The following is an 11723-nucleotide window of genomic DNA, read 5'->3' on the forward strand; positions in this document are numbered from 1 at the left end:
CAACAATCTATTCTCCGCTCATCAGCATTTAAAATCCTCATGGCTTTCTGCCTCATTCAGTGCAATATTCAAAGTGATCACCAGGACCCAGAGGCCATGTGAACCTGGCCTCTGGCTGTCTGTCTGACCTTGTTACTTTCCACTGCCTTCCTCATTCTCTAGACTCCAGACACACCAGTCGTACTGATGTGCCTGCAAGTTCTAAGAACCCTTCAATAAAAACCTTTACACCTGCTGTCTTCTCAGACTAGAATATTCATTGCCTGGATATCTTCAGGGCTCATTTCCTTCAGCTCTTTACTCAAATGTCACTTTATTGGGAAAGACTTGCATGATGACCCCCAATACTTTTATTTTTCTTTTATAACCTTTATCAAAATATGTCATAATGCTACATTTATGTGTTTACCATGATTCCTTCCAGTAGAATATAAGCTCCAAGAGGTCAAAGGTTTGATCTGTTTTGTTAATTGCTGATTCCTCCACATTTAGAACTGTGCCTGGCACTTAGTAATTATTTGCTGAGTAAATGACGAATTAAATTTTTTTGCCTACTTGTTTGTTTCTGTTGAGTTATATGCTTTGGCTTCATGAGAGGCCACCAAAAAAAATTATATTTCTAATTAAATTATCACAGAAGCTGCTGATAACCCTAATATGCCTCCTTATACTTCCACCTAATTTTCCCAGCCGAACTAAACTCAACATGTCAAAACCGAACTTAGCATTCTATCCATCAAAACATGTCTTTCTGTCCTTACAGTTTCCATTAGAACGATATATTTTCTCCACAACGTGAATTTAAATATTCAAAGCTTTTCACCTTGCATTCTACTCCCTTACTGGTATGTCTTACACCAACAGATGCCAAATTTTAAATTATCACTTCTGTAAGGACTCTTTGCCTCTTTCTTTCCATTCCTATTGCCACCACACTACTTCAGACTTTTTTGTTTAAATTGTCTTAGTCATCTTCTAACTACTCACTTGGTGTTTACTATGAGTGTTTTTTATCACATTATTTACTAATTAGTCACACTCAAATCTTTAAATGTCCAAAATGATCTATTTTAGCTGCAGTGGCGATATAATTTATTGTCCAAACAGGAACACTTTTGAGAGTGAATTAAAGTATTATTAATTACATCAGGACAGCAGGTATGGACCAGAACTCAATAGGCAAACCAGGATATATGGTCACCATAATTTCCACAGGTTCTGTTGGTTGCCTACTCAACAATCATGCCTTTCTTCTTTGTCGTCTTCTTTTTTTTAAGATTTTATTTATTTATTTGAGAGAGAGTGAAAGCAAGAGAGATCACAGAGAGAGAGGGAGAAGCAGACTCTCCCCTGAGCAGAGAGCATGACACGGGGCTTGGCTCGATCCCAGGACCCCTGGATCGTGACCTGAGCTAAAGGCAGACAGACCCTTAACCAACTGAGCCACCCAGGTGCCCCTTTCTTCTTCTTCTGGAAGAAAAACTTTTTTTTTTCCCCCTGGCATCCACTCCATTGACGTGATTCAGTGATATAAATCGAATCATCTTAGCCAATGTGAACATCCCATTCTTTTTGTTAGTAATTGCTTTAGGAAGGAGCATGTGATCTAATTTTAGCCTGTGAAATGTGAGAGGCAGCTGCGTCAGGGAAACCGATTTCTGAAAGATGTTTCTATGCACATATAAAGAGAGTTCTTATCCTTCTGCTGGCTGATGTCTGCATTTGGTGCCTGGAACCACAGTGGGCAACTTCTGATCATGAAAGGGCTGGCAGGGGACGAAGCTGATGTCCTAGCTTCGGCAGAGAGAAAGATGAAAAGAACTTGGTTCTTTGATTATGTCACTAAGATACTGAATCAACCAAACCTGGGGTACCGTGTGTCCAGAAGCAGGGTACTCTTCTGCTTGTGTGAAATAAAAATTTTCCTTATTGTTTGATTGAATTAAGGCAGAATTTTCAGTTACTTGCATTCCCATTTGATACAAATCTCTCTCTGTCCCGTTTTAATGACCCTTCACCTTTTGGCCTCTCTCCCCTCTCCCATCCCTGCTTACTACAACCTATTTCAATACACTTCACTTTTGAACCAAATGGTAAAACTAAAATTTCTTTTTGAAAGTATTTTTTACTTCCCAGGACCACACCTTTGTATGGGCTGCCCCACATTTCAGAAATACTCTCTGCTCCATTTCTGCATGCTAAAATCCTTAGGACACATTCATCTCAATATATTCTCCTCATGAAGGTTTCCTGACTGCTGAAATTGTCTTACCCTTCTCTCTTTTGAACCCATGCTGTGATGAGTTCATACATCTTTCATCACCCAAATTTGACCCCATCCAATGGTACTACATACCATTCTAAATCTTTACCCTACACTTACTCTTCTCTGTAAGCTTTCACAAAGCACCTGACACAGGATTTTGCATATGCAGGAAATATTTCTTAAATGGAAATTCTTTAAATATTTCACTATCTGTAGTTATTAGTGATTTAAGTAATATTTTCTTATAATTTACAAGGCACTACTCTTAGAATAGTTGGGTCTCTGTCCTCAAATCACTATGTCAAAATATAGAATAGGAAAAAAATGAGTATTTAATGATTAACACATTTGTTGTTTGGCAAACCTTTGCTATAAATAATGTAGTACTTCTTTTGCACATACCTGCCCTAGGTAACTAGCTGGCAAAGTGATCGTTTTATTGGCAGTATATTTCCACAATATATGTCAGATACTTTAAAGAGATAAATGGAACCTTGCCATACATGTTACCAACTTCTTTATTGAATTAAAAGGGACAGTAGAAAAATACAGAAACATGTATCAGTTTATGGTTCTATATCTTACTCAGATGAAAAACCTCTGATTTAGCATGTTAGTATTTTTAAGAGATTTGAAATTCTGTATCTGTTTCAGTTCCTTTACTTATTTATTCATTTATTTACAATTAATGCGTTATGTTTAGCATTATATATGCTTAGATCAAAAATCAGCATTACAAGACACCAGGTCCTGGGGTACCTGGTGGCTCAGTCGTTAAGGGTCTGCCTTTAGCTCAGGTCATGATCCCGGGGTCCTGGGATTGAGCCCTGCATCAGGCTCCCTGCTCAGCGGGAAGCCTGCTTCTCACTCTCCCACTCCCTCTGCTTGTGTTCCCTCTCTCGCTGTGTCTTTCTCTGTCAAATAAATAAAATCTAAAAAAAAAAAAAAAAAGTCCCACAAGACACCAGTTCCTTTATTTTAAAATATTGAATTTAGCAAGAGAGAGAAAGACAGGGGAGGACTTACAGTGAATGAGGACCTACTATGTGCTATGCCCTATGTTAGGACCTTTGTGTACATTTTCTTACTTTATCTTCAAAATAAGACCCAACCCCATGAGTTAGGTATTTTCATCTTCAGTTTACTAATGAGAAATTTGAGGCATGGAATTGTGCCCGCAAATACAGTTGTTAAATGATAGAGCCAGGATTTGAATCCAGGTAATTGGTTAACTAAACCCAGGTCAACGTTGCCAAATATATAGGCAACTTACTATTTTGAATTAAAGGTCAAAAGCTCTGTTTAGCAATATATCATTTTTAGGATATAAATTGAGGAACTCACAAGTCAGTAAAAGAGGCAAATGTTCATAAATAATATAATATAAAGAAAAATCCAATAAGAGCAGAGGACTTCAAAACTGAAATGCTAGGGAGTCTGAATTTAGATTCCCCTGAAGGATTTGGGTTGGATAGGTTTTTCAAAGGTGAGTGCAGAAAGCACAAGTGAAAGGAGGCAAAGAGGGAAACAGGAAAGTGCAAAACATTTGTAAATGGTGCATTAATAAACAGCTACTATGAGCAACTGATGCTTAATTCCACTGGGAGCCTCGGAGCAACTGTGTGGAACGCGTTTCAAAATTACTCTACCAGCAGATAGGGAAGCTGGAGTAGTCACCTATGCACTCTCTTCTCTCCTTGTTCGAGGATTATCCCTGGGGGATGTTAAACCCCCAGCACTTCCGGGCTCCCTTGCATTCTAAGCACTGGCACTGGAGAATGCCTGAAGGCAGACATCGTCAGGGATGCAAGCGCTTGAGGCAGGAGACTGTCAGACTGCACGTGTGCACAGGCCCAGGACTTGGCTGCTACTCTGCAATAAGACGGCCACATGTGGGAATGTAAAGGGGAGAATGTTTAAAGAATACTGAGGCAATCGGGGAGACATCATGGAGGAGGTGACTTCTGAACAGGGCATTGCAGGATGGGTAGAATTTCGCTCCGCTACCTGTGGTGAGGAAGAGAAGCAGGAAGTACGGTTGAGTTTTGGTCAACTTCAGTCTACCCCGACCACTCAGTTTAAAGTTGCAGCCCATCCTTCCTGCCATTCCTTACCACAATCCTGACTGCACCGCCCTTATTTGATCTACTTGTTGTCTACAGCAATCATTAATACACTATAGAAATTATTCAGTTGTTATATTTATTGTTTACTGTCCATACTACTCACCTTCACTGGCATATAGATTCCAGGAAGGCAGGAATGTTCCTCTGTTTGTTCACTAACATATCCTAAGGGCTTAGAGCAGAGCCAGCATTTCATAGTTGTTTAGTAAATATTGGTTGAATGAAAGAATGAACCTGATCATTCAGCTCTTGAGCTACTGGATGGCTATCTCTAGCTTTAATGACGGTGGAGATTCTGAAAAGAGAAGGAAGCATCAGAAAACCATGTGTTTAGCGTGGGACCCACTTGAATCCAAGGTACCCATGAGACATCCCAGTCCTGTTTCACTGCCTCGAGGAAGGGAGAAGGGCAGGCATTGAGGCTTGCTTACCGCTCTGTGTCTTTGCTGTTTAACTTGAAATTCAGCATCATGCATTTGGTACATTTTCAAGGATCTTTTTCCTCAGGAAATTATCTATATTTATAGTATTAATATACTCTGGTAGGCACAATAATCTCACATTTTTCTGGCGTCATCTATCCTCAAGGGCCTCTAGGCTTCTGCGCTGAAGTTATTTCTCTCGTAGTTCTGCATTTGCTTTTTTAAACTGAGAGCATCTGTTACAGGAGTTGATTCTATGTGGCAACTCCCACTCACTCAGTAGTGCCCTTAATCTCACTACTACACTCAGGAGTCTGGCTTTCCCTGGGACTCACTCTTCTGCCCTAATATGTCACAGGATTCTCCTTTGACGCTAGGTGGAACTATGAGATACAAAAGCTTTAGAAGTGGATGCTGTCCTTTGATTGTGTGTTATGTGCTGTCTTACAAGCCAGACTATCTTCCAGTTAAAACCGATACATATGCCAGTTCTTGGATGATCAGACAGACAGGATATAGGTTCAGCGATAGCCCACATCCATTTCTGGCATCAAGTTTATACCCTGGCAAAATGAAATTCACTTATATAGATCGCCATAATTCTGAGACTTTCTTAATTAAGCTGCCGTTTACCTTTGTGCTAAAGATGAAGAAATGGTTTATTAAGCAAATTAATAGAGGAAAACCATTGTGAACAGAATGCTTAAAGTTTATAACTAATTCAAAGAAGAAATTACTTTCAGGCAACCTCAGGTACTTCAGAAGCATCATTTACATGTAAATACCTGCGATAATAGGCTAATTACAACTGTTTTTATTTATTCATTGAAACTATTTCCCTAAAGCATGCTCTTAAACTACATTTTCGAATTCTATCATCTTGTTTCCTTAAAAGTAAAACAAGTGGTTTTTTTTTAAATATTCAGTAATTTAGATTTATCACTACTTATGCTTCCACCCAATGAATAAGGTTTGCCAACAGTGGATTCACCAGTGATGGAGCAATATCATCAGATAAAAATGTCAAAAGCCCAATGGTAAATCTCAACATCAAGCAATTTCAGGTACTATAGAGTTGTTTGAAAAGAAGGAGAAAGCAGCGAGTGGGTTTTATTTAAGCCAGCTGCTACCGAGCCCCCTTGTGGACTACAGCCCCGCAGGGGGACCCGTCGCCATGAAAAGCTATCCTTTGACGGAACCCTGTGCATTTAGTTGGTGAAGGAGCAAACACATAAAAAGTTACCACCCTTCACTGACCTTCTGGAAGTGCCTTCTTGTCTGAACACTGATGTTTCCATTGCCTGTTTCACACTGCAAACTCTAACGTCTTTTTATCTGAAAAATTACGAGTACTAAAAGACATCTCTTATGAATATAGGGTAGCTGTGTTCCTCCCTCCAATTACGGTCCCGCCTCTGCTGCAGCCAGAAGTCCTCCCTATTTGTCACTTCACATGAAATGGTTTGAAAAAGTATTTGAAAAACATGTCTTTAGTGTTTTTCCTACTATTCAGTGTGATGCTTTCAGTTTTTGTGTTTAACTCTATGATATGACTGTATATAACATTACCCTTTGGTGTAGAGATTCAGTGAATGAGTTTTTCTATGAACAGTTATTCATACCAATTTTTCTTTTCTCACAATTTTTTATTCTAAAAGGAAATTTACAAACCAAAGACAGGTGGGAAACAGACATAGTGAGGACAATTATTGACTGGGACACTGGTGAAATTAGAGGGGTGTGAATGGGCCAGGCTTACACAGGGCTGATCAGTTGTGTCTGTGCCCAAATTAGCTCTAGCATCTACTAAACCACTGAGCAAGGCAATTTAGTTGTTTATGCTTGGCTTAAACTCTTCTCTGTTGTTAGACCTCTTCACTGACCCAGAGACTCCCTTGTTCTGTTTCTTTAGTAACAGGGTTTCCGTGGCTCCTGCAGGGTGTGGAGAAAGCAATGACTGCTCTTCATCTACATTTGCAAACCAGTCTCTTATTTTCATTTATCCCATCCCCTTCATCCCTCCTGACCTTCTGTGGTTAAGTGTTGCTTCTAATTCTGTAGGCCCTTCCAGAATCCTATGGAGAAAATAATCATCTTGTTCTGATAGTATCTCTCTCTGCGAGCTCTTAAATTTGAAATTTTTCATTCTATCAAGTGAGGTGTATTCCACATCCATTTCCATGGTCATATGTTTTAGCTTAGAGTTACACACATTATCTAGAATATGTGTTTGGAGTCTGTGTTTCTGTGTCTTATTCTCCTTGTTGCCTGTGGGTGATTTTCCACAAGGAAAGGGAATTGAAACCTGAAGTTGAGCATTCTTTTTTAAAAAAGAAACACCTCAAGTTAAGTGAAATAGGAATGAGGGGAATGGGATTCCAGGAAAAGGCAACAATATTGTTTCCAAAGCTACTGTAAGGTGTATTTGTGGTAGCAGAATACTGTCATCTCTATCTATCATCTATCTATCTATCTATCTATCTATCATCTATCTATCTATCATCTATCTATTTTCAGTTTTTCTTTTAATTCCAGTTAACGTACAGTGTTATATTAATATCAGGTATATAATATATAATTCAAAACTTCCATATATTACCCCATGCTCATCACAACCATTGTTCTCCTTAATCCCCATTACCTATTTCACACATCCCCCATCAGCAGTTTGTTCCCTATCATTAAGAGTCTGTTTCTTGCTTTGTCTCTTTCCCTCTCTGATTTTTTCCCCTTTGCTTGTTTATTTTGTTTCTTAAACTCCACATATGAGTGAAATCATATGGTATTTGTCTTTCTCTGACTGACTTATTTTGCTTAGCATAATACTCTCTAGCTCCATCCATGTTGTTTCAAGTGGCAAGATTTCATTCTTTCTTATGGCTGAATAATATTCCATTGTGTATATGTACCATATTGTCTATAGCCATTCATCAATTGATGGATACTTAGGCTGCTTCCATACCTTGGCTATTGTAAATAATGCTGCTGTAAACATGGGGGTGCATGCATCTGTTTGAATTAGTATTTTTGTATTCTTTGGATAAACACCTGGTCATGCAATTGTTGGATCATAAGGTAGTTATCTTCTTAACTTTTTGAGAAACCTCCATACTATTTTCCATAGTGACTGCACCAGTTTGCAGTCCCACCAATAGTGTAGTAGGGTTCCCATTTTCTCCACATTCTCGCCAACACTTGCTGTTTCTTGAGTTTTTTATTTTAGCCATTCTGACAGGTGTGAGGTGATATCTCCTTGTAGTTTTGATTTGCATTTCCTGATGATAAGTGATGAAAAGCATCTTTTCATGTTCCTGTTGGTTATCGTTCCCATATCTTAATCCCCAGAATATGATACCTTACATGGCAAAAGGGACTTTGCAGATATGATTAAGTTAAAGATCTTCAGATGAGTGGATTATTCTAGGTTAGTTGGGTGGGTCCAATCTAATGACAAGGTAGTTAAAAGGTAAAGAAGGAGGAAGGAAGGGGAAGGTCAGAGAAAATGACCAGAAGCAGAGAGAATCAAGATTTAAGGAAAGCACACTGCTGGCTTTGAAAATGGAGGAATGGGTCATAAATCTGGCCTCTAGAAGTTAGAAAAGTCAAAGAAATGGACTCCCCCTTGAGCCTTCAGAAGAAATGTGCTCTATTGACCCATTTTGAACTTTTGACCTTCAGAAATTATAAGACAATAAATTCGTGTTATTTTAAGCCACTAAATATGTAGTTATAAAAATCGAGGGAGGAAAGGTGAGTGTGCAGTAAGGTGGAAGACAGTGAAGTGTCTGGTATATCAAGCTAAGAAACTTAAATTTTATCCTGAATGACAGTAACGACCACTGAGAAATTTTAAGCAGAGAGATTTCACAATTAGCTTTGCACAGTTTTCCAGTCCAACAAAAATTGGGATCAAGGACAAATTGGAAGGGCCAAAACTAGAAGTAAGTTGATTTGGAGACTGTCTCCATAATCCAGGCAATAAATGCTATGTTTAGTAGCTAAAATAGTGCATGAAATGGAGAAAAAGTAATAAGCTGAAGATACACTAAGGAAGTAAAACAACTGATTAAATACAGAATAAATAAATAAAAAAGCAGAATTCTAAGTGACTCGCAAATTCTGTGATTGGGAGGATTCTGTTATTTTTCTTGAAGATAAAGTAGAAAAGAGAGTTTAGATTTGGTAAAGGTACAAGCTTGATTTTAGATATTCTGTTTTTGAGGTGCCTATAAGGTTTACAAGTAAAAAGATATTCAGTAGCAGTTGGGTATATGAGAAATGGATTAGGCTTTCAACACACAAAGATAGAAAATAAATAACAAGCAGGAAGGAATTGTAATGAGAACAACTTAAAGAAGCTTCCCATTTCTTTCACCTTATGTATATCCATGACTTCTACTAATATTTATAAACCGATTCTAAGTGTGTAGCCCTAGCTGTAGTCCTTATAATCTAACCTGAGCCGAGAACCCTCCTTCACAGTTTTCTGGATAATACTACCTTGACATTTAAAGGCCCATTAAATCTTACCTTTTATCTTCCTGCTTATCTCCTTGTATCAAGGAGAACTACTACTCCTTGGTTCCCAAGCCAGAAACCTCACGTCCTCTTCAACAACTCTTGCTCTCTCACTCATATCAAATCCATCAGCAATTCCCATCCATTTTACTTCTCCAGTATCTCTGGAACCTATTCCATCTACTCTATCACCACTGCCATTTCTTTGATTCAAATTCCCATTAATGCGTCTTCTTTCCTCCAGTCCATCCAATGCACTAGCACAGAAGGGACATGATAATATCACTGCTTCAACATGGCTTCTAGCATCAGGTTCTCACAAAACCCCTTCAATGTAGGAGAGAGACAGCTTGCCTTCTCTCCTTTTATCAGGGGGCAAATTCCCTTGTAGGATCCCTACCCTGCCAAACCCTGAATTGGCCAGAACAAGGTCACATGTTCAATCCTTCACCATCCACTATGTTAGCTTCGAAGACTCATGCTTATGAAACCAGCATGTGACCTACCAAATAAAACCAGTCTTCTTTAAAGGAGAAGAAGATGTATGGCTGAGGATCATGGTTTCTAGACAACCGACATCTGCTGCATCCAGAAATCAAGAAACAGCAGGACGGTAGCCTTCTTCCAGATTTAAAAATAAGTAAATAAAAAGAAAGAGAACGAAACACTTAAATACAACGGTTAAACAGTAACATGCATCTCTTTACTTTTAGGAAGGTTCTTTCAACATTCATTCTGAAAAAGTTTGTACACTGCTGAAAAATATGTGCATTGAATTCCCAGTAACTGTATTTGCAAAAAGATGTAGAATGGATCAGGATAGTAATACATGTTTTATGTTTGAACATGGGAAAGCACAGGTGCACACGTAGGGGTTGGATCTGAGCTCACCTGAATAGATACCACGCAGTTCTTCTCATGTCATTCATCCAAAGGTCACCCAAATAATTACTTGACCTAGTCGCTCTGTTCATATTCATTTTAGAAGCCTACCCTAACACATTCTGATTTGTGTCTCCTACCATCTGCCCATTTAAGGGCAGCACAGCAATTGTAACACAATGGTCAGTGGTGTCCAAATAAAGACAGATGGGGCCAAATGAAGAGAAGAGACTATCACAGCCTTTTAAAACTGCAGGTTTCAAAGTGCGTTGTCTGTAGGACACATTCTGAATGTCAGTAGCCTCTGTATTATGGTTTCTTTACTTGGCCCTAAGCTGGAGCTCAATTTCTGTTTCTCAGTAATATATTATCTTCTTAATTATTTTACTTTCCTGTAAAGCATTGAACATGTTAGATATCATTGTGCATACACTGTAAATAACAATAAATAACTATTACACCAAAAGGCTTAAGTTTCTTATAGCAAATTAACCATACAATCTACCAAATGTCCATTACCCACAATCATTTTTCTTCATGTACATTCCTCTTAGGTCTGTCTGTTTTAGAATTTATGCTGATAATGAGCTTTTGAATGCTGATTCTATATGACACAAGGTCATATTTGAAAGCTTTTTATCAAAATAACTGAAGATGTAATCTTAAATACACCTCATCAATACAGCTGTCTTTAATCTCCGGGGATAAATAGTGACAAATGAGGCTTAGTTTTAGACTTGTTTAGCTGCTGCTGAAACAGAGTGGCTGTTTTAATGGAGCTTTTAAGTGGATAATAGGCATGCAGTAAGCATTCCGAGGTATGATAATGAGCTCTATGTATGGATGCAGGACTATATTTTTCACCGTGTTTCTGCACAAGAAAGTATTTGTAATTTATAAAAGAATCAGAAGTCTATTTACATGGCCACTGGGATGTGTGCTAAATTTCCTTATGCATTTAAATATCCCTATTTTCACACCCACTACAACCATTATTTAGTTTGCAGATTCATTAAACTGTATAATGTGTTCTTATTAACTGCCAAAGAAATCATGTCAAATTAGGTGTGGATTTTTATTACTTAAAAAAAATTGCACACAATAATGCAACATGCTCAAAATGTTTGAATGACAAAATGGGTATGAAGAGAAAAACTTTGGATAAAAATCTTTCATCCTAGCCTTCAAATTAATGTATTTAATATTATTGTACTCCAATTACAGGGAAGTACTAGCTGTGATTTCAGGATTGGTTTAATGAAAGCAAATCTAGATTCTCTAATTGCCAAGCACATAAATGATTACAAGCAGAATACAGGAGCCATGGAATCCTGACAAAGAAGTAGAAACTCTTGCTCTTAAAAAATCTAAATATGGTTGGTGTAAAATAAAGAGTGAGCAGAGGTAAAAGTAAAAGCTATGGTTGAATGCTCAGACAATAAAATATTCTGATTTCCCAATAAAACCAACAATTGGTTTCCTGCAAATAAGATTATACGAAAACACATA

This window comes from Ailuropoda melanoleuca, chromosome 7 (assembly GCF_002007445.2).
Source record: "Ailuropoda melanoleuca isolate Jingjing chromosome 7, ASM200744v2, whole genome shotgun sequence".
Lineage (NCBI taxonomy): Eukaryota > Metazoa > Chordata > Mammalia > Carnivora > Ursidae > Ailuropoda > Ailuropoda melanoleuca.